The following is a 21,163-nucleotide window of genomic DNA, read 5'->3' on the forward strand; positions in this document are numbered from 1 at the left end:
TTTTTCCCCCACAATGCTTGGGAGAAACTCTGTCTCAAAATATTTCTCTTTCTTAGGGCCACTTTCCTAACTCAATGTGGCTCTGCCTTGATTTCCCTTTCAGTGGTGAAGTTTACTGGTAGAAATTCAAGATAAAGTCATTTTAAGCAGGTCTTGGGGGGGGGAGAGAATAAAGACTCCAAAGATATATGTTCTTTAGAATAATGAAGTGACTTTCTTTCTAATAGCAGTATTTGACAGCATTTCCTGGATCTCTTTCCTATAACAGATTCCACCTTAAGTCTCCCCAAAAGATTCTCAGTTCCTATGATTTTCATCTCCCATGTCCAACTGGAAAAAGTGTGGCAATCAACTTCAGACAGCTCTGTTTGGTCTAAGAAGTCTCAGATCAGTACAAAATGTCACTAGAAATAAGGACATGTTTGCTTTCCCTAGTACACTGTGCTTCAGCTGTTCTGAAGCTTCCTGTTAGGAGCCAAACGGACTATTTGGTAGATCATCCTGAGGATTTAACATGCTTCAGACAAACCATCCAGTGAAAGGGTGTGTTGCTTTATTCATATGCTTTTATGTTGAAGAATTAGTTTCCCAAGGAAAACAAGTCTCGCTAACAAAAAAGCACTGAAATTGAAACAGAAGCCGATCATGGAGATAAAATTCTAGGGCCATAAGTATTTTTTAAATAAAATCTTTCTAAAATATCTTTTTATGAGGGGAAGATGACCTTCATATTTCATTGTTAGAACTAAAATACGGGGCAGTGGGGTGGCACAGTGAATAGAGCACTGGCCCTGGAGTCAGGAAGACCTGAGTTCAAATCCAGCCTCAAACACTTAATAATTACCTAGCTTCGTGACCTTGGGCAAGTCACTTAACCCCACTGCCTTGCAAAAAAAACAAACAAAAAAAGAACTAAAATGGTCCTTTTAAACATCACTAAAGTTTACTTGTACATTTTGCAAATGAGGAAGTCAGTGGGTTCAGATCCCACCTCTCCCACATTAATACCTGCCTGATAGGCAAGTCACAATCTCTCTATTAAAATGGGCAAGTTGAAGCTAATCGCTTCCAAGAGCTCTTCCGGCTCGTATCTAATGACTCACCGAGGGTCACAAAGCTAGTTTGCCAGCAGCAGAGTGAGGAGGATTCTATCTCTGGTGAGTGTAAGGCCCCATGTTACCGGAGTGGCACTGTCCAGCACACCCAACAGCAGACTGGGAACCATCATTTTGAACAAGCAGGTTTAAGGTCTCTTTCCCAGAGAGACTTCCCATGGAGATAACTGTTGTCTACATGGTGGATGTGACAGCCACAGAACTCTGACCTGTTTGTTTTGGGAATTGATGGTGAAACTAGTTACCACCTCACTTCTATGTCTCTAAGCTTTTGTGAATGTTTGCTGCCTTTCAATTTCTGGGTTTTTCAGGTCAACAGCAGGAAGGTGCCAGCTCAATTTTTAGTCGTGCTTTATTCCAAAGAATAAAATTCTGGACAACTGAGATTTATTTAGGGGGAACCATAAAGTTAGGGGGTTAGTGCAGTTTTTGTGTCAAGTTTGTTTTTTTTTTCTTTTGAAGTTTTATACTTTGCCAAGGGAGCATTTCTTTTTTAATAGTGGCTCTGGAATATGCTGAGCTGAGTTTCTCATGGACAAGATCAAGAATGAGGCAATGAAAAGCAAACTGTTTAAGAAAACTTGTGTAAACTTTGTTCTAAGAATAAACCTGTGGTACTGCCCTGTAATTAAACAAAGTGAAATGAGAGAAAACAGAGACAAATTTTCCAACAGGATTCATCAAAATTTACTGTCCAGGGCAAAATGAAAAGAACTGAAAAGTTTCCAAAGTTGATCATTCTGTCATTCCACAAATGTCTGGAAGAAAATTTAAGGGCCTCTATCCTTAATTCCAACTCTCTTACCTGAATATTTTGTAGTTTTCAAAGCTGAGGCCCTGGAAGGGACAGTAAAGTTGCAACATTAACTGCACAAACCCCCTAATAAATTATCTCAGTTGTCCATACTTTTTTAATTCATTGGACATATTTTATAGCCTTCTTTGGAAAGATACATGCCTAAAAAGTGAGTTGGCACCTTCCTACTGTTGACTTATTTTTGTTCTTTTGTATATGTTGAAACGTTTGTATATCTTGATAATTGTTAAGAAATGCATACATAAGGGACTGTTAGGTGGAGCAGTGCACTGAGCACTGGCCCTAGAGTCAGGAGTATCTGAGTTCAAATCCAGCTTCAGACACTTAATAATAACCTAGCTGTGTGGCCTTGGGCAAGTCACTTAAGCAAAAAAAAAAAAAGAAATGCATACATAAACTATCACATTTACCAATAGTGACTACCAATAGTAACCATTCTCATCATGATCCTTTCCTTAATTCCCAAACTCCCAAACAGTCACTCTGAATGATCACATTTGCTACAGGTAGTGTCCTTCAATGAAAGAAGTAAACAAAGTCATCCTATAAAAAAAATAGCCAGGGCAGCTAGGTGGTGCAGTATTCACTTGGGCAAGTCACTTAACTCCACTGCCTGGCAAAAAAAACCAAATAAACAAACAAAAAACAGCCTCCAAATAGCCCGCTTTAATAAGAGTCCAATGTCTGGGTCCTTTAAGAAATAAATCTGATCAATCACTGGTTAATGAAAATAAAGGATAAATAGATTTTCTAGTGCATCTGCCTCCTTAACAATATGATGAATCAGCAAGTAAGCTCAAACTTGCTTTTAAAGAATATAAAGAGCAAGATTGGAGGAAAATTGTAAAACTCAAATAATATCTTTAATAAAAATTAAAAAAAAGAATATAAAGTACTGAAATGGGGCATCTATAAAACCACTTCCTCTTGATACTGAAACCTAACAAGAGAAATTTCCTCTTTTTAGGGATATGAAAATGGTTTTCATAACATTCCATGACTAGGTAAATTATTTTTTTTTTACTACTACTGAGACAAACAGAATACACCAAATAATTTAAAAGCAACATCTAACCAGAAATTTGTAGTTGGTCCATGACTTGGTCAGTAACTCTAAACAAAGGGGCAGTTAGGTGATACAGTGGATAAAGCACCAGTCCTACCTGGCTATGTGACCTTGAGCAATGTAACTCCATTGCCTTGCAAAAAAAAAAAAAAAGAACACTAAACAAATTTCTTAACTAGATCAAGATCAACAATGAGGCAATGAAGTTTTTCTGCCACAGAAGAATTATTATTTTTACTCTATTAAAAATACAAAAGATTATTAAAAAGATGTCACCAGTTGATCTCTTTTACCACTAAAAAAGAGAATTAGCTCAGGATCAAACCACTGGACATGATTCAAGTTAGTGAATATAGAAAAGAACTACTCAATAACAAAAATAATTTAACAGCAAATCCACTAAAAAGGGAGAGAGAGTATTTTTTTCCTCTAGTGGTTTATGAAAATATCTTGCAGGTACTGGTCTTGCAAGGTTTAAGGCAGAATATTGTCTAGAGATGGGAATAAGGACTTGATGTTGTGCAGGGGGTTGGGGGGTAAGGAGTGCTTTAAGGTTTTACAAACTAAGGCATGAATTTCTTAGCTTCCAGAAAAAGATCAAATACTCTAAAGGAGTTCTTTATCTAGTGGTCCATGAATGGAATTTGGGAGGTCTTTGAATTGATTTTCAAAAAAAAATGTATATTTTGATAACTGTCTTCTAATAACTGATTTCTTCTGAAATCTGAGTCTTTTATTTTTATGCAATTAAAAACATTCTGAGAAGGGGTTCATGGACTTCACTAGATTTCCAAAGAGGTCTATTACATAAAACAGGTTTAGGAAGCCCTGTTCTAAAGCAATCTGCAAGTAATCTATGAATGACAGAATAAAATAAACTCACATATAGGATTAACAAAATATTTTTATTTTAAGAATCGTATGAAATAATTAGTGCAAATATTGTCATTCCTCATTTTACTAATGGGGACTGGAAAGAGATCATTAAACACTAATCACAACAAAATTTAGACTTAGTGACTTACCCAAGATCATACCACTAATAAATGTCACCGCTAGAATTTGAACCTAGATATCCTACATTCTTCTTTTCCAGGCTATAGGCATACCTTGCTTTATTGTGCTTTCCTTTATTGAATTTGGCAGATAGTGGTGTTTTTCATAAATTGAAGATCTGCAGCAACCCTGCATCGAGCAAGTTTCACTGCCACCATTTTTCCAACAGTATATGCTCATTACTATCTGGGTTATACATTATTATATTTGTTATATATTCTGATAATTTTCATATTTCACATTTTTTCATTAGTATTATATCTATTAAGAGTCATCTATGATCAGTGTTCTTTGATGTTACTATTTAAAATTGTTTTGGGGAGGGGTGGCTAGAGCACCGGCCCTGGAGTCAGGTGTACCTGGGTTCAAATCCGACCTCAGACGCTTAATAATTACTTAGCTGTGTGGCCTTGGCAAGCCATTTAACCCTGTTTGCCTTGCAAAAAATAAAAACCCAAAAAATTGTTTTGGGGAGGGGTGGCTAGGTGGCACAGTGGATAGAGCGCTGACCCTGGAGTCAGGAAGACCTGAGTTCAAAACCAGTCTCATACACTTAATAATTACCTAGTTGTGTGACCTTGGGTGAGTCAGTTAACCCCTTTGCCTTGTAAAAACCAAAAAAAATTTGTTTTGGGGAGCCACAAACTGCATTTATAGAAGGTGATGCACTGGATAAATATCGGGTGATTTCTGATTGCTCCTTCAAGCAGTCATTCCTTGTCTCTCTCCCTATTCCCTGAGACACAATATTGAAATTAGATCAATTAATCTTATGACGACCTCTAAGTATTCAAGTTAGAGGAAGAGTCAATACAAATGTCAAACTTCATTATTGACTTATTTTAATAAATTGCCACAGCCACCCTAAACTTCAACAACTATTAGGATCAAGGAAAGAAACTCCATCAGCAAGATTACCTTCACTGAAGGCTTAGATGATGGCTAGCATTTTTTCAGCAATAAAGTATTTTTTCATCAACATTATGTGCATTGTTTCTTTAGAGTTAAGACAACTACACACTTAAAGACCATAATATAGTGCAAACATCACTTTTACATGTACTGGGAAACCAATAAATTTTGTGACTCACTTTATTATGATATTCACTTTTATTTCAGTGCTCTGGAAGAGAACCCACAATAGCTCTGAGGCATGCCTCTACAATCCTGTCTGGGGTGGGTATTGATTTTATTGACCTATTTACTGATCATAGGATCCGAGCTTCAAAATTATTAAGGAAAATAGAGGTCATCTATTCAAATGTTGAAAAAATCTGAGAAGTGAAGAGACCCAAGGTCACCTAAGTAGGTTGTCGACCCAAAATTCAAATTCAACTCCAAGTTCATCATTCGTTTTACTGTAACACATTACCTTTAATTATTAGGGCTAGAAAATTCCAGTGGTCACCAAATCTTACTCATTCATTCTAAAGGAGAGGAAACTAAGGCTGGGGTGGGGGGGCGTAAGGTGCATTGTCCAAAGTCACCTAAGGAGTCGCTGGGAGGGCTGCCACTGAAACTAGAATGCTTCCTTAATTGGAAATCATGAGGTCACCAACAGGAAAAACAAATGCTTTCCAAAATAGATAAAATCAGCAGCAGTAGCATCTTCTCTATAATACTACTGATCTACCTAGATCTATTTCCTCCAGAGCTTGAACACAACTTCAAACCAGTAACAAGAATGATGTTTGTCTCAGAGAACTTTTCCTCCTAACAGGCTCAAAGACTTGAATCTTCCTCATTTCCATAACTACACTTCGGGGACTAGTTTCTGAAAACCACTTACTTATCACTAAGGTTCATGCCTCCTGTGTCCATGAAGATAAGAGTCCAAATTCACAAACAATGGATAGTAGAAAGCATACAAAGAAACAGCAAGTTAATTTTTTATGCTTACCAGCACTCAATTCATTAGCAACTGTGAGAAAATTCAGGTTTTATGTAATGTTATTTTGGTGAAATGCTTACTTCGTAATGCAAGTGATAGATAAAGATCAGTTGAGTGATGTGCCAGGGCACTAGTATGATTTTTTATTAAGATGATATGTCATTCTGAATTAAAAGGGGAAAGAAATAGGACCAGAATGGTATCATCTTCATCCTAACAGAATAAAGTATTTTCACTAATCTGCCATTTCCACTTTGAGAGAAGGTCCTTGGTCCTGTTCCAGCCATCACTGGGGAATTTCACTATATGAATACTATCTCAATACATTTATAAAGGCAAATTGTCTGGGCACTTCCTTGGACCTTCCTCTGGTCCAACCCTTAGCAGAGAGGATGAAGATATTAACTGTCTTTAGATCTTTGGGGAACTTCCCATTTCTTCACTTTTAAAAAAATGCACTTTCAGGACTAGAGATTCAGGTCAAAATTGCTTTGTCATGAAGTCTTACTGTTCAAGTGAACTTAAGCAATGGCTAACCTCCCTGAGACTCATTTTCTTCATTTGTAAAAGGAGAGGATTTACCTCTGAGGCATGTTCCAGCTCAAAAAAAAAATTAAGACAGGTCCATCTGCCCAGCAGAGATGATAAAACACTAGCCAAAAAAAGATGAATGTCTCTTGGAGGAAGCAATATATTCAGGTGCTAAATGAAATATAATTGACAAATATAAATGCTCTGGAAGGGCTGGTCTGAGTCAGTAGAGGGAGTTTTACTACCAAAAACTCTTCATCTAATGCAATTACAGGGTTAGGCTAAAAAAAAAATCCAAAAAACCAAAATAAAAGTTATTTTCCTATTGCTTTTTTAAAAAAATCAATATTTTAATTATTGGCTCAATTAATTCAATTAATTATATTATTTCAGAACTATACAAAAACCATAAGAGGCTTTTGCAAAACAATTATTTATAGTATTATATGGGGCAGCTAGGTGGTACCATGGATATAGCATGCAACCTGGAGTAAGGGAGATCTTGAATTCAAACCTAGCCTTGGACACTTTGGCTAGTTGTGTGACACTGGGCAGCTCATTTCACCCTGTTTGCCTCAGTTTCTACAGCTGTCAAATGAGCTGTAGAAGGAAATGGCAAAGTACTCCAGTATCTTTTTCCAAGAAGTCAAAAAATGGGATCACAAAGAATTGAAAATGACTGGAAAATGATCATATAACAACAAAATCCTATGTATTTTATGCATTAAAAATATTATTTTCAGAAGGGGTTCATAAGTTTTGCTAGTTTACCAAGGGGTCCATGACATAACAAAAATTTAAGCAGCACTGCTCAAAAGCACAATTACTGAGACATAAAACAATAGGATTAGTAATCTATACATTGAAAGATATTTTAATGAGAAGTTTATTCTGAATGGAAAAAGTCAAAACAGGGCAACTTGGTGATGAAATAAAGTGAAGGGCCTGGGATCAGAAAGCCCTGGACTGGGTGACTCTGGGGCAACCCACTTAATCTGCCTCAGTTCCCTTATCTGTAAAATTGACAAAAATAAAAACCTCTACCTTCTAGGCTTGTCATGAGGAGAAAATGGGATAATAATTATAAATTTAGCATAGTATCTGGCCTGTTGTTGTCAATCAGTCATTTTTTCAGCTCTATCTGACTCATTGTGACTTTTTGGATTTTCTTGGTAAAGATACTATAGTGGTTTGTCATTTCCTTCTCCAGCTCATTTGACAGATAAGAAAACCAAAGCAAACAGTGTTAAGTAACTTGTCCAAGTCACACAGCTAATAAGTGTCTGAGGTCAGATTTGAACTCAGGAAGGTGAGTCTTCCTGACTCCAGGCTCCAAACTCTATTCACTGCATCATCCTAGCTGCATATATAAATTTTTATTATTACTTGAGGTAGTCGTAGTAGTATTGGTTGTGGTAATGATAATAATAGTAGTAGTGGTGGTAGTGGTAGTAGTAGTAATGGTAGTGGTGATGGTAGCAGTAGTAGTAGTAGTAGTAGTAGTAGTAGTAGTAGTAGTAGTAGTAGTGGTAGTAGTAATAATTATAACTTCTAATGGAGGTACAGTAAAACTCAAATAGGAGATTATCTATCCGGAGACAAAGGACAAACTTCCATGAGAATTTTTAATTACTATGTTATCAAGAAAACAACAATTGTAGGCTACCTAGTAAAAGCCATTTTTGAGGACTGGTAGGGGTCTTTGTTAAGGTTTGACCATGAAGAATAAGTCCTTGGGATTTTCATTATATAGAAACATAAATCTCTTTGAAGCCATGGCAAGAAATCAGCTGGATAATGAAACAGATCAATTATTTTATTTTCAACCTCATGGTTATTTTAAGAAAGCTTTTATTTTGGAAAAGAGTATATATTAAAAACTATCTCTTGGATTCCAGGGTTATCAGCCAAGGTTAATCTGCAGCCTCATTACAATATTTCCCCCTTACTTTAAAAAATATCTCCTTGCAAATGTTTTTGGAAGCTGGTCAGAGTCTCAAACAGCCTTGATATTTTCCATTGGAACTGGAATTCCCTTCTGTGTACTAAGTGTGAAAAAAAAATTCCCAAGGAGCCCCTGATCATGTGTACATAGTTCCATTTGCCCAAGTTATTGAAACATTCTTATTTAAAGTGAGATCTCACTTGTAGGGTTTAAAATTAAGATAAAAAAAAATCAACCCAATAACCACTAGGCTGCCTTTTAATAATATTTGGTATCCTTCTGATTGAGGCAGGATATCATGAGACTCCTTCCCTCTCCATTCTCGACATTGTCTCCCAAGGCAGTCCAAAAGCTCTTAAGGAATGTGTCAACACTTCACCATGTTGACATATACTAAGTTTGCAGTCCACTACAACTTCTTCCTTTCTCCTCTTGGAGCATTTTGCTTGTACGTAAGGCACATTATAATTTTCCAAGTGGAAGCAGTTAAGTAATTTAATGAGTAGATACCTATGGAGTTAGAAAGATCTGAATTTAAATCCAGCTTCAGACATTTACCAGCTGGGTCTGGGTCCAAGTCACTTCACCTGTTTGCCTTAATTCACTGAAGAAGGAAATAGCAAACTTCTCCTGGATCTGTGTCAAGAAAACCCCATGCACAGGAGGCCTGTGGGGTCACAAAGAGTCGCAACAAATCTTCCAAGTGCTATAGAACTCTCAGTTATTATAATGATGTCATTGAACCTCTTTGAAAACAAATGATGAAAAACAATCTTCATCAGATTCAAATATCCCCAGGCAGGGGGGCAGCTAGGTGGCGCAGTGGGCAGAGCACCGGCCTTGGAGTCAGCAGTACCTGAGTTCAAATCCAACCTCAAACACTTAGCCGTGTGGCCTTGGGCAAGCCACTTAACCCCACTGCCTGGCAAAAAAAAAAAAAAAACCTAAAAAAAATATCCCCAGGCAAATCCACCTTTTATTTGACCCTTCTCTGTACCATATCCAGTCAGACACAAGCTCTTGAAAATTCTTGTCTTAAATTTTGGTCCAGAAATCCAACTCCCACTCTGCCAACATGATCTTATATACCAATTGTTCACTACCCAAATTTTCCTTTCCATTTTGCTCTTACCAACTCTGCTTTCATTGGACAACAGTGATGAAGTCATTGCCCTCTAAGGTAGGGCCTCTTTTTTTGTTGTGAACCCTTTTATTAGACTGGTAAATCCTATGTAATTGACTCCCAGAAGAATGTTTGTGCCTACATAAACAGTATAAGGAAATGTTAAATTTCAGTTAGAAGTTAGTGAAAAATAAAAGATACTTTTTCTCCCAATCCGAGGTTCATAAACTCTCCCCTACAAACCTCCTCCCACCCTACCCAGAAGTCTATTGACTTTAGATTAAGAACTTACTGACTTGGACTTCCCACTTAGTCCAAATGCTCTCTAAACTTCTGTCAATTCTTTTATCTCCATATGAATCACTTGGGCTGGGGGGGGGGATGTGAGGATTAATCAATTTAGGAAATTCTTCATGTCCTTGAGAAGGGAACTCAACTTTTTTGTTCAATTCAGCACCCCATCAGCACCCCATCCTCAACAACTATGATTCATCTCTCCTTCCTCTGAAAGAAATGACTAGCCTTTCCTGGAAGCACCTGTGAAACCTCTCATCATTTCTTGCAACAGTCTCATGTTACAAACTAAACTAAATTCAAGTACTCCCAAAATAAACATATGAGCTTTACAAAAAGTTATCTAAAGATTCTGCAAACATTTTAGGTATCTATGATACCTGCTTTCATGAAATACTGCCTGGCATACCACAAACAAATAAGAAAACTATTTATTTTGTGACTAATGACATCCAAAATCAAAGAACAGTGAGTGAATCATTTCTGGGTGGAAAAATATTTTTTATCAGGGTCAAAGAATTTGACTATCAAACTACACTATGATTTACATTTGTTGAATAATTAGTGGCAGTAAAATCTTTTTTAAATGAATCATATATTTATCTAGTATTTAGCACATTTCAACAGTCTGAATTCCTAGTTCAACAAACTGAAATTCAACTAATATATTAAGTATATACCATGTGCAACACACCATGGTAGTCACTGAGGCAGCTACAGCTAAGTCTGATAATCTCTGTCCATTCTCCCCATTATTCTCTAGTACAAGAGAATATGACATAAGTAGTAATAATCAGTGCAAAATAGTATGCTTGTATGTGAACACATACATATATACACATGTGAATATTTACATACATATAAGTATTTATGTAAAAAAGATTACAACCATTGCAAGTTTAAGGAAGGAAGAAGAGCTAGTTTGTAATGATCAACCCCTCAAAACAACCCCAATTGAGCCATGGAAAAGAAATAATCCTCTCTACCTGTTCTCCCCTATGGGTACTATATTTAGTAAAAAACTATTTAATTATTTTGTTAAATTTAAGTTACAGATTTTCTTTTTCTCTTTCTTTAAAATTTTTGTTTTTAATTAGAATATAAAAGAAAAGAATAGTATCTCTTAACTCCCTCATTTCCCATTTAATAAAAATCTATATTTAACAATTAGGAGGCAGTCAAGTGGATTCAGGATACTTAGCAATTTTTTGGTCTTGGACAAGTCACTTTACCCTGTCTCAGTTTCCTCATCTGTAAAATAAGCTAGAGAAGGAAATGGAAAACTACTCCAGTATCTTTGCCAAGAAAACCCCAAATGGGGTCATGAAAAATTTGTACACAGTCTGAAACAACTGGACAACATTTAATCTATATAATAAAATTCATCCCAACATCTGTCTCTACATAATTCCTAGATTTTTGTCCTTGACTTGAGGGTGTCTGAAAAAAACCGAGTCACTTTCCATTATTAAAGTTTTCCAGTGACTTATAAGGGGGACATTTCCTGGAGATATTTAAAAGGTAGAAATTTCACTGGAGTGATGTGCTTCAAGTAGCTGAATCATAGTTGTTGCTTAGTAACTTGGTTGTGTTTGGCAGGAGATACACTAGTAAAAGCACAGGTATATTCAGTCACATAACAGAGGATTTAATCAGCACTGTGTCCTCCCAGCTACCAGACCTAGGAGCCAAATTTTTAATCTTAATATAGTTCAGAAAGCTAGAGGATAGAAAGCAAAAAATATTTCACTATGAATAAAACAGATGAAATTTTAACTGGAATCTAGATAGTTTAAAAATGTTTTTACACTAATTTCAGGCAAAGAGAACACTCAGTTACAGTTATATATCAAGTCTGGATTATAAATGGTCATGGAATTTGTCTGGCATGACCATGAGAATTATTCCACTCATTAACTTTCCACCAATGAACATATTTTACAGCAGAACTGAGTCACTAATATCTGACATCATCATCAGGAGAGTTTTTTTCAGGCATCAGAGATCTGACTCATTCAGCTGGCACTCTTCCAGACTATTAAAGCTGCAACTGTTGGTGAAAAAAACCTGCTTGTCTTTTTGGAAAACACAGAATCTTCACCATCACTCAAGGAATTCCAAATATTTGAGACCTCCAGTGATAAGATTCAAGGTCTTGCATGTTTGGGAGATGGCCCTTAAATGCTTGTTGAATGAATACCAACCTTATAGTCAGGAGGACTAGCCCAAGATGCCAGCTTTATCATTTACTTTTCTATTAGAGTGGTGCTTTTTTTTTCCTTTAGGAGCTTCCAGGGAAGAAATTCCTCTGCTAATGTAGGTTATTATGTAGTACACCTTAGTGTCTTAGAAGGAATCACCCAGCCCATGTGTGTGCAAGGCTGGACCCAGACCTTACAGACTCTTAGGCTAGCTTTTTTGTCCACTATACAAAGATCACCTCTTTTTCACCTAACATTTTTAGACTGCAAGATGCATGGCAAATTTTTCTTCCTTTTTTCCCACATTTATGCTGTAGTGTACTATGAGGGTAAAAGAGGATAAAAGGGACATGCTGAGCAAAATAAGAACAATGACATAATGACCATAATAATGCAAGGGAGAGTTAGGAACAATGATTAATGTGAAATCCATTTGTTTTTTTCTGTAAATCATACTTCTTACCTCTTGGAGGAGAGATTGGGTACAAGTCAGATGCAGACATGTTTCCAGTCATGGCCATGCCTTGCTTTGTTTTGCTAAGGTGTTACAAGGCAATAAAGTCAAGGAAGGGAACTTTTGAGCAGTTACAAGGTAGAATTCTAATGATGGGTGGGGAGGAAAACAATGGCAAATCTAGTGACTTTTTTAAAAGAGCTCCAATTAAACATTTTTAAAAGAAAGAAAAGTATATATGAAAAGGTATTAAAAAAAATCTGTTATAGACATATCTTGTCTTTAGGTCACAGTTATAAGCAGGTCATTATAGGGAATTTGATGAATTCTGGCCCTTATCACTAGAACTTGGGACTAAGGCAGAGTTTCTAACTTGGGGTCCACAGTGAGTTCAAATATGGTCTCAGACACTTACTTCTTGTGTGACCCTGGGCAAGTCACTTAACCCTGTTTGCCTCAGTTTCATCATCTGTAAAATGAACTGGAGAAGGAAATGGAAAAATCACTCTAGTATCTTTGCCAAGAAAACCCCAAATGGGCTCAAAGATCACATCTTTAGGGTCATACAAGTTACTGAAAGGAAGGTCGGCAGAAAATCTCCTGTCAGGGGCAGCTAGGTAGCAAAGTGGATAGAGCACTCACCCGGAGTCAGGAGGACCTGAGTTCAAATTTGACCTTGGACACTTAATAATTACCTAGCTGTGTGACCTTGGGCAAGTCACTTAACCCTATTGCCTTGCAAATAAACAAACAAACAAACAAACAAACATAAAGATCTCCTTCCTTGTTGCTTTTAGCTATTAAAAAAAAATCGTGTGTGACATGGGGGTGATGATCAACCTTAATGGACTTGCTCATTCCAGCAGTGCAACAATCAGGCACAATTGGATACAGAGATGGAGAATACCATCTGTATCCAGAGAAAGAACTGTGGAGTTTGAACAAAGATCAAAAACTATTACCTTTAATTTTTGAAAAAAAATCATTATCCTATTATGTAATTTTGCTATATCTTATACTTAATTTTTCTTCCTTAAGGATATGATTTCTCGCTCATCACATTCAACTAAGATCAATGTATGCCATGGAAACAATGTAAAAACTAACAGACTGCCTTCGGTGGGGGTGGGGGTGGGGGGAGGGAAGCGAGATTAGGAGAAAAATTGTAAAACTCAAAATAAATAAATTTTTAAAAAGATTGTGAGTATGTATGTCAATATAGCAGAATACCTCTTCACAGGATCTCTTCTTTAACAAGGTAGCTCCTCTGCATGTGTCAAACTCAAGCAGAATAGAAAGACAGACAAGGGTACCATATTTAATTATTTATTTCCAAGGAGACATGTGCTTGATACTGTCATAGTTAGATGACCTACACTGAGTTCAATTAGAAGAGGGTATCCCTATGGGTGGTATGGAATTATAAAAGACAGTTGGCATAAAGAATGCCCTTAGCAAAAAAAAAAGTCTGCCTGAAAATAAGATGGGCTGGGTATGGGGATTGTAGATAGAAAAATAAAGGGCAGCCCAAGCACCCACTGCATCACATGTCCATACAAGCATCCCAGGAGTTAGTAAGATCTTTTCTCCCCCTCTTACATAGAGCCTTGTACACAAGCTTGCTGAGTGAGATGCTCTCTCTTGAAGGATATATTTAAGAAAATATCTTCTATGTCTCAAAGACAGTCAGTTAACTAGCACTGTGCTAAGCAGAGAAGATACAAAAAAAGCAAAAAATATATCAATTTACTCTAAAAGAGATCACAGTTTTAAAAAGACGATGTAAATTGGGGGTAATCTCAGAAGGAAGGTACTAAAATTAATGAAAACTGGGGAGTCTTCTTCCAGAAGTTAGGATTTTAGCTGAGATTTGAAGGAAGACAGGGAAGATCAAAGTTGAAGAGGGAGGGAATACCTGCAATGGGGAAGAGGGAAGGGGGGGGAACCCATGAAAAAATGCCAAGAGTTGGGAGATAAAGTGTCTTGTTTGGGAAAGAGGCAGAAGGTCAGTGCTGTATGATTATAACATGTTCAGAGAGGCATCAGGTATAAGAAAACTGGAAAGGGGAAAAAAGGGGCAGGGAAACAAGACTTTGATCCAAATCCTTAATTTACAGGAAATAAAACACAGAAACCATGAGTGAACTGTCCAGGACCTAGACTTCCAGCTTTCTCTTGTTGGTCCCCATAAATTTACAATACAAACTTGCAGCACATGCAATCTTAAAATTTATGGCTCTCTTCATAGACTTTTATTTTATTAAAGAGAAAAATTCCTAAGATATCATTGTAGAAGGGAACAAAATTGAGTTGTAAACAAGTTTCCAGATTACAATCCCTTCAGGTCTTGTCTCCTTAGGCCTGAAGCCTTACAATCAACTTATCCAAGAACAACCAAGCCCTGGGAAAGAACTGGTTTCTGCTATCCAAATTTACATCATATTGATTTGTATAAGAAAGTCAGTTGAATAATTTACAGTGGGAATCTCTCTCTCTTTCCCAGGAGAGACCCTCCCAGTAAGAGAAACCCAAGAGAAGACCTTAATGTCAGTTTAGTCGAATTGATCAGTATGTGGCATTATCGAATAAAATCACAGAGGTGAAAGCACTTAACTTTACAAACTGAAATAGTTATTGCTTGGCAAACATAAGGAATGAGAGAATGAGGAAGGATGGGTGCAACTGTCAGTTGGTCTACATCTCTTCCCCACCTCCATTGGCAGAAGACAGTCTGAGATCTTTATCTACACTCTTCCCCTTCAGTGCCCTAAGGTTCTCAAATAATTCTGCCATCCAAGGCTTCTTTCAATCTCTCTTAACTGATTCAGGGAGAAATCCTAGAAGTACGTGCTACTCTCTCTTATAGTTTCAATTCTCCTTGGAGGAAGGAATGTTTCTATTTGCTATCATTCTCATTATGGATAAAAGAATGCTTATTCTCCATTACTAGCCCTATTGGGAAAGGAGAGCACCATGGCTAAATTGAATTACTGCCAAATTTCTGAATGCAAAGAAAATAAGAATTTAGGAGGTGGAAGTGGGGGGGTAGGCTGTGGAGCCAATATTTTAAAATTGAAAGAACAGAGCCCAGTTCCCAAAAAACATATAGCAACTAGAAATATAGAAACTCATAACTACTCATCCAGGATTTGAATGAATGAAACTGCTCCTGCTGTCCCAACTTCAATAACCATTGTAGTTCTTCAAAAATGGCATCCACTATTACAATACCATAACTAAGCAGTCATAATGGTGGCATATGATATTTCTACTATCTGTGGGTGGTAGGATGACACTTGGCTCAAAACCCCGCATGGACTTCTCGTGCTGAATTACCATATCCCTTACAACCTTACTGCCCTTGGAGTCCGGTACCAAAAATATAAGCTCTGACTAGCAGTGAACTAAGCCAATCCTTGACAATGAAGTCTGGTCAAAGACAAGTATGACATTTCTGGACACCACTGGTTACCAGATGACTCCTCTATATTGTTTTCCTGGAAAGTCAAGTAGAATCAAGGATGACGTAATCCACTCTCTAAATTTCTTTAAGGCAGAGATGCTGTCAGATCAAAGAGTGTACTTCTGATTTACCAAGAAAACAATCCCAATCATTTTTTTTTAGGTTTTTGCAAGGCAAATGGGGGTTAAGTGGCTTGCCCAAGACCACACAGCTAGGTAATTATTAAGTGTCTGAGATTGGATTTGAACCCAGGTACTCCTGACTCCAGGGCCGGTGCTCTATCCACTGAGCCACCTAGCCAACCCCCAATCATTCTTAACACATGTCCTAACATCACAGAGATTACCTTAAAATGTGACTGTGCAAATAAATGTTTAATTGACATGTAAGTTTATACTGTCAATTATTCCAAAAATACTCTTGTTTCATAACTTCCAGGTTTCATGAATTTGACCTTTAGGCAAAGGGTTCTCACATAGCATCTTTCATGTTTTTAAAAATATGCTGCATAACAATTTTCTATGATTTGAAACTTATTTAAAGAAATTGCAAGAAAACACTTCATTTAAAAAAAAATTTTCATTCTGTTTTATAAACAGACTTCTGGAGCTTTGGTAAAATCAAAAACTTTTCAAGTTTATGTCCCAGTGGAACATAAACTGCCCATTTGCAGAAGGTCTGATTGATTGGCTCTGCCAACCCTTTTCAAGGCCTTCAGTCTATTTGTCAAGATGATTTCTGCATAAATACTGAATTACAGGGCGGCTAGGTGGCACAGTGGATAGAGCACCGGCCCTGGAGTCAGGAGTACCTGGGTTCAAATCTGGCCTCAGACACTTAATAATTACCTGTGTGGCCTTGGGCAAGCCACAACCCCACTGCCTTGCAAAAACTAAAAACTAAACTAAAAAAAATACTTAATTACACATGCCTAGGATTTTCATTCAATCTAAGGAGAGAAAAATTAAAATCCATCCATCTCTCTTTCTCTCTCTCTGAAAAGATACAGAGATACCCAAAGAGACTCAGTATACATCAAATACTGTGGTTAAAATTGCTTCATGCAAAGTGGTTTCCCTTGTTCCCTCCATTGTGGTTAATTTTCAATATGTGTTCTGAAGTTCAGTTCCTGAGATGATGGTGAGTATTACTTGAAATGGAAGACAAATTAAAAATAATAGCTACTGCTATTTATTCAAGGTGCCCCAAAGGTTTTTGGGGCAGCTTTATTTAATAGCTTAAAATAGAACTTTGGGCTACCCTGTTTGGGACCCTACAGTTTCAAAGCATGTTACGTCCATACTCTCATTTAATACAGCAACCGCATGAAATAGGTGATAGTATTTATTGCTATTTATTTGAAAGAAACACTATTATTTGGGGTGACTTAGTGGATAGGGTAAAGGTCTTGAAACCACAAAGACTCATCTTCATGAGTTTAAATCTGGTCTCAGATACTTACTAGCTCTGTAACCATAGATAAGTCACTTTACCCTGTTTGCCTCAGTTTCCTCATCTGTAAAATGAACTGGAGAAGGAAATGGCCAACCCCTACAGTATCTTTCCCAAGAAAATTCCAAAAATGGGTCACAGAAAATTAGCCATTACTAAATAATAAATTATTTGCAGTTGATAGATAAGAAAACCTGACCCTCAGAAAGTTTAAGTTACATACACAGGAAGTGATTTAGCTAAAGGGCTCAGAAATAAACACTCCACTTTCAGTCCTTCTTCCAATAACACCCCCAAAGGTCTAATTTACTTCAAATACAAAGGATGATGATTTTATTTATGCCAACAGACATAACATTAAAGTATTGTATAGAGCTGACATTAAAATTTTCTATGAAATTTTTTTAAACAGTTAGATTACTGGGGAAGAAAGGGTATTTATTAGCCACAGTGCAAGATGTCCAAATTCCTTGCTAGCTCTGTGAACACACAAAGTTTTACACTGAACCACATTTATATAATCAATACTCTTTCCCCTTTTACCTTCAAGGGAATAATCTAAAAAATAAGCTGGTATTTGTTAATGGACTCTCAAATGACCTCTGTCTATATTTCCTTGTCTAGGTAAGTGTAGTTGACACTCAGGATTAAAAACTGCATATCTCCATATCCAACCCATTCACTTACTATTTCTTCTGTAGCTCTCTCTATGATAGCAGACATACATTCTGAAAGGTAGAGAGGAGGAGGAAAAAGATTATTCTTCCAAAAGTTGTCTCCTCCTTATAATACCAAAATTATTCTACCATCTTGATGGGAGCTTTCCAGACAAAACCTTGACTGTCAATGAGGCAGGCTCTCCTTTTGAGAGGTCCATTCTCTCCACCTCCCACCTCTTTTTTCCCCCTTTCATCTCAGGGGAAAAGACTTTGCCAGGGGGAAAAGAAATAGCTTGGTTGAAGTATTTAGGAGTTCTTGCCAGTGTGGGTAGACACAGTCTCAAAGGCTCATCTTCAAAGCTGCTAAGAATTATTGTTGAAATTAAAATTATAACCTATCTGATTTATAGTTAGAACAATTAAATGGTGATCTAATTAAATGATGACTAATTTGTATTTATTATTATTAATAAAAAAATTTTGATTGCACATACCACTTTGGTGCATATTAAATCTTACTTGAGCAACCCAGAATACTAGTTAGGCTAATGAAAGCTGCTACAAGGTTGCAGAGAGCCTGTACAGAGAGAAAACATTCAAGGTTGACATGTAAAATCCCTGGATTTTTTTTTAAGAATCATTCACCATTCTGATTACTAATTTAGAAAGACATCAATAAGCTTCATCACCTCTTATGACCTTTGTCACCTAAATGACAAAGTTTTTTTGGATAATACAGGAAATCTAATACTCAAATACCGAACTAAAGAAGAACATGGGGTGGTGAATCTGAGATTCTGTAAAAACCAATTCAGATTGACCCTGTCCTACTGCCTGGTTGTTCAAAGGCAAGTGGCTCCCTCAGCCTCCAACACCATCAAGGGAAAAAAAATGTCATTGGCCTTGGGGTTGGAGCAGGATTGGACCACTCAAACCAACACATTTTCTTAGAATTTCCAGTGCTTTGGAAATTATGAAATATTAAGTGAATGGGAGCCAGTGTTTGCAAAGTCATCCAACACTCTCCTCTGGCAGTAATGCAAACAGGCTAGAAAATGTGTGAAATGAGCTGATTAGTTTTTCTGTAGTTACTAAGACAACAAGCACAGTAACAAACCAACTTAAATAGCCAAAACATTTTAATGTCCATATATCCTTTGAGAAACCTGAAACTGTTTCCACAGGACCATTAAAAATTCAGACTGTGAGTTTGTGTGTGCGTGTGTGTGCTTGTGCACATGCATGCATAGGTGTGTATGTGTATATGTGTGTGTGTGTATGAGAGAGAGAGAAACAGAGAAACAGACAGACACACAGCAGGGATAAAGAGAAAGGAGACAGATCTTTGCAAAAAAATTTCTTAATCTGTCACATATGTATGTGTGTATGTGTGTGTTTGTGAATTTGAGACAGAGAGAGGTGAAGATGGTTTTCTCCTTATGCTGTTTCTGTCTTTTCCTTATGCTAAGTTAAGAACAAAATTTTTACCACCAAAAGCCATAGAAGAATGAAACTTACTGTTTATAGAAACCGACAATAGCAGAGAACCATGAGGTTCCAAATGGAGCTTTCCTGCAATCAGTGCACACTAGGGTTTGACAGGAAACTCAGGGGAGAGTGAAGTAGGATTGGAGAATTACAGGTCTGAAAAAAAAAAAAGAAAAGTATTACTTATCAATGCTAGGATTCCCCCCCTTCCCCTATAAAGGCCCCCCCAAACCCCCAGTCCTAATCCAGTAAATAGATTGGGGGGGGGAATAACTAACTCTATAACAAGAGAGTAAAAGTGTCCTTGAAGCTATGTTCTCAGAACTTTAAAATATTATGTTACTTAGGGGATCAAAATTAAATTTCATGAGTGCTTAAGTATATGAATGGCAGAAAGGATTTCAAACACACATTAACTGAACAGATTTTGTATATGGGGGATAGGGAGTAAAAACAGACCTATAGTTCATAGAACCCCAAGAACAAAACAATGTGATATTTTAAAACAAAGAAATCAATTAAGAATAAAGCCCTGAGAATGATTATAGTATGATTATAGTAATTATAGTATCTCTGGGATAAAAACTCTTTCTTCAATAAAAATTACTGGGAAAATTGGAAGTATGGCAGAAACTTGGATTAGACCAACACCTCACCCCCCATACCAAAATAAGTTCAAAACAGGTACAGGATCTAGACATAAAAAGATAATATTATAAGCAAACTGGGAGATCAAGGAATAGTTTATCTGTCAGATATATGGAAAGGGAAGCAGTTTACGACCAAGGAAGAGATAGAGAACATCATTAAAAACAAACCAGATAATTTTGATTACATTACATTAAAAAGCTTTTGCACAAACAAAACCACTGTAACCAAGATCAAAAGAAATATAGTAAATTAGAAAAGTTTTTACAGCTAGTATTTCTGACAAAGGACTCATTTCTAAAATATATAGAGAGAGAACTGAGTCAAATTTATAAAAAAAACAAAAACCAAGCAATTCCCAATTGACAAATGGTCAAAGGATATGCAGAGGCAATTTGCAGATGAGGAAATCAAAGTGATCCATAGTCATATGAAAAATTGCTCTAAATCATTACTGCTTAGAGAAATGCAAATTAAAGCATCTCTAAGGTACCATACTTCACACCTCTCAGACTGACCAATAAGACCAGAAAAGAGAATGATCAGTGTTGGAAGGCTTGTGGGAAATCTGGGACACTAATGCATTGTTGGTGGAGCTGTAAATTCATCCAACCTTTCTGGAGAACAATTTGGAATTATGCCCAAAGGGCAATAAAAATGTGCATACCCTCTGATCCAGCAATACTACTGGGTCTATACCCTAGGGAGATCATAAAAAAGGGTAAAAAGATCACTTGTAAAAAAAATTCATAGCAGCCCTGTTTGTGGTGGCAAAGAATTAGAAATTGAGTGAATGTCCAACATTGGGGGCTGGCTTAACAAACTGTGGTATAAGTTCATTATGGAACACTATTGTTCTGTTAGAAACCAGGAGGGATGGGAATTCAGAGAAGCCTAAAGGGATTTGTATGAGCTGATGCTGAGTGAGATGAGGAGAACCAAAAGAATATCGTATGCCCA

General features: G+C 36.8%; 1 protein-coding gene across 1 annotated transcript in view; it reads right to left on the reverse strand.

Annotated features, from left to right (window-relative positions):
* SGMS2 (sphingomyelin synthase 2) overlaps positions 1 to 21,163 on the reverse strand; it is a 100,208-nt gene that overhangs the window by 29,423 nt on the left and 49,622 nt on the right. The window contains exon 2 of the mRNA XM_074228740.1: positions 19,586 to 19,711. The gene's annotated coding sequence lies outside the window, so the exon portion shown is untranslated. The remainder of the gene's footprint in view (positions 1 to 19,585; positions 19,712 to 21,163) is intronic.

Source organism: Macrotis lagotis, chromosome 3 (assembly GCF_037893015.1).
Source record: "Macrotis lagotis isolate mMagLag1 chromosome 3, bilby.v1.9.chrom.fasta, whole genome shotgun sequence".
Classification (NCBI taxonomy): Eukaryota; Metazoa; Chordata; class Mammalia; order Peramelemorphia; family Peramelidae; genus Macrotis; species Macrotis lagotis.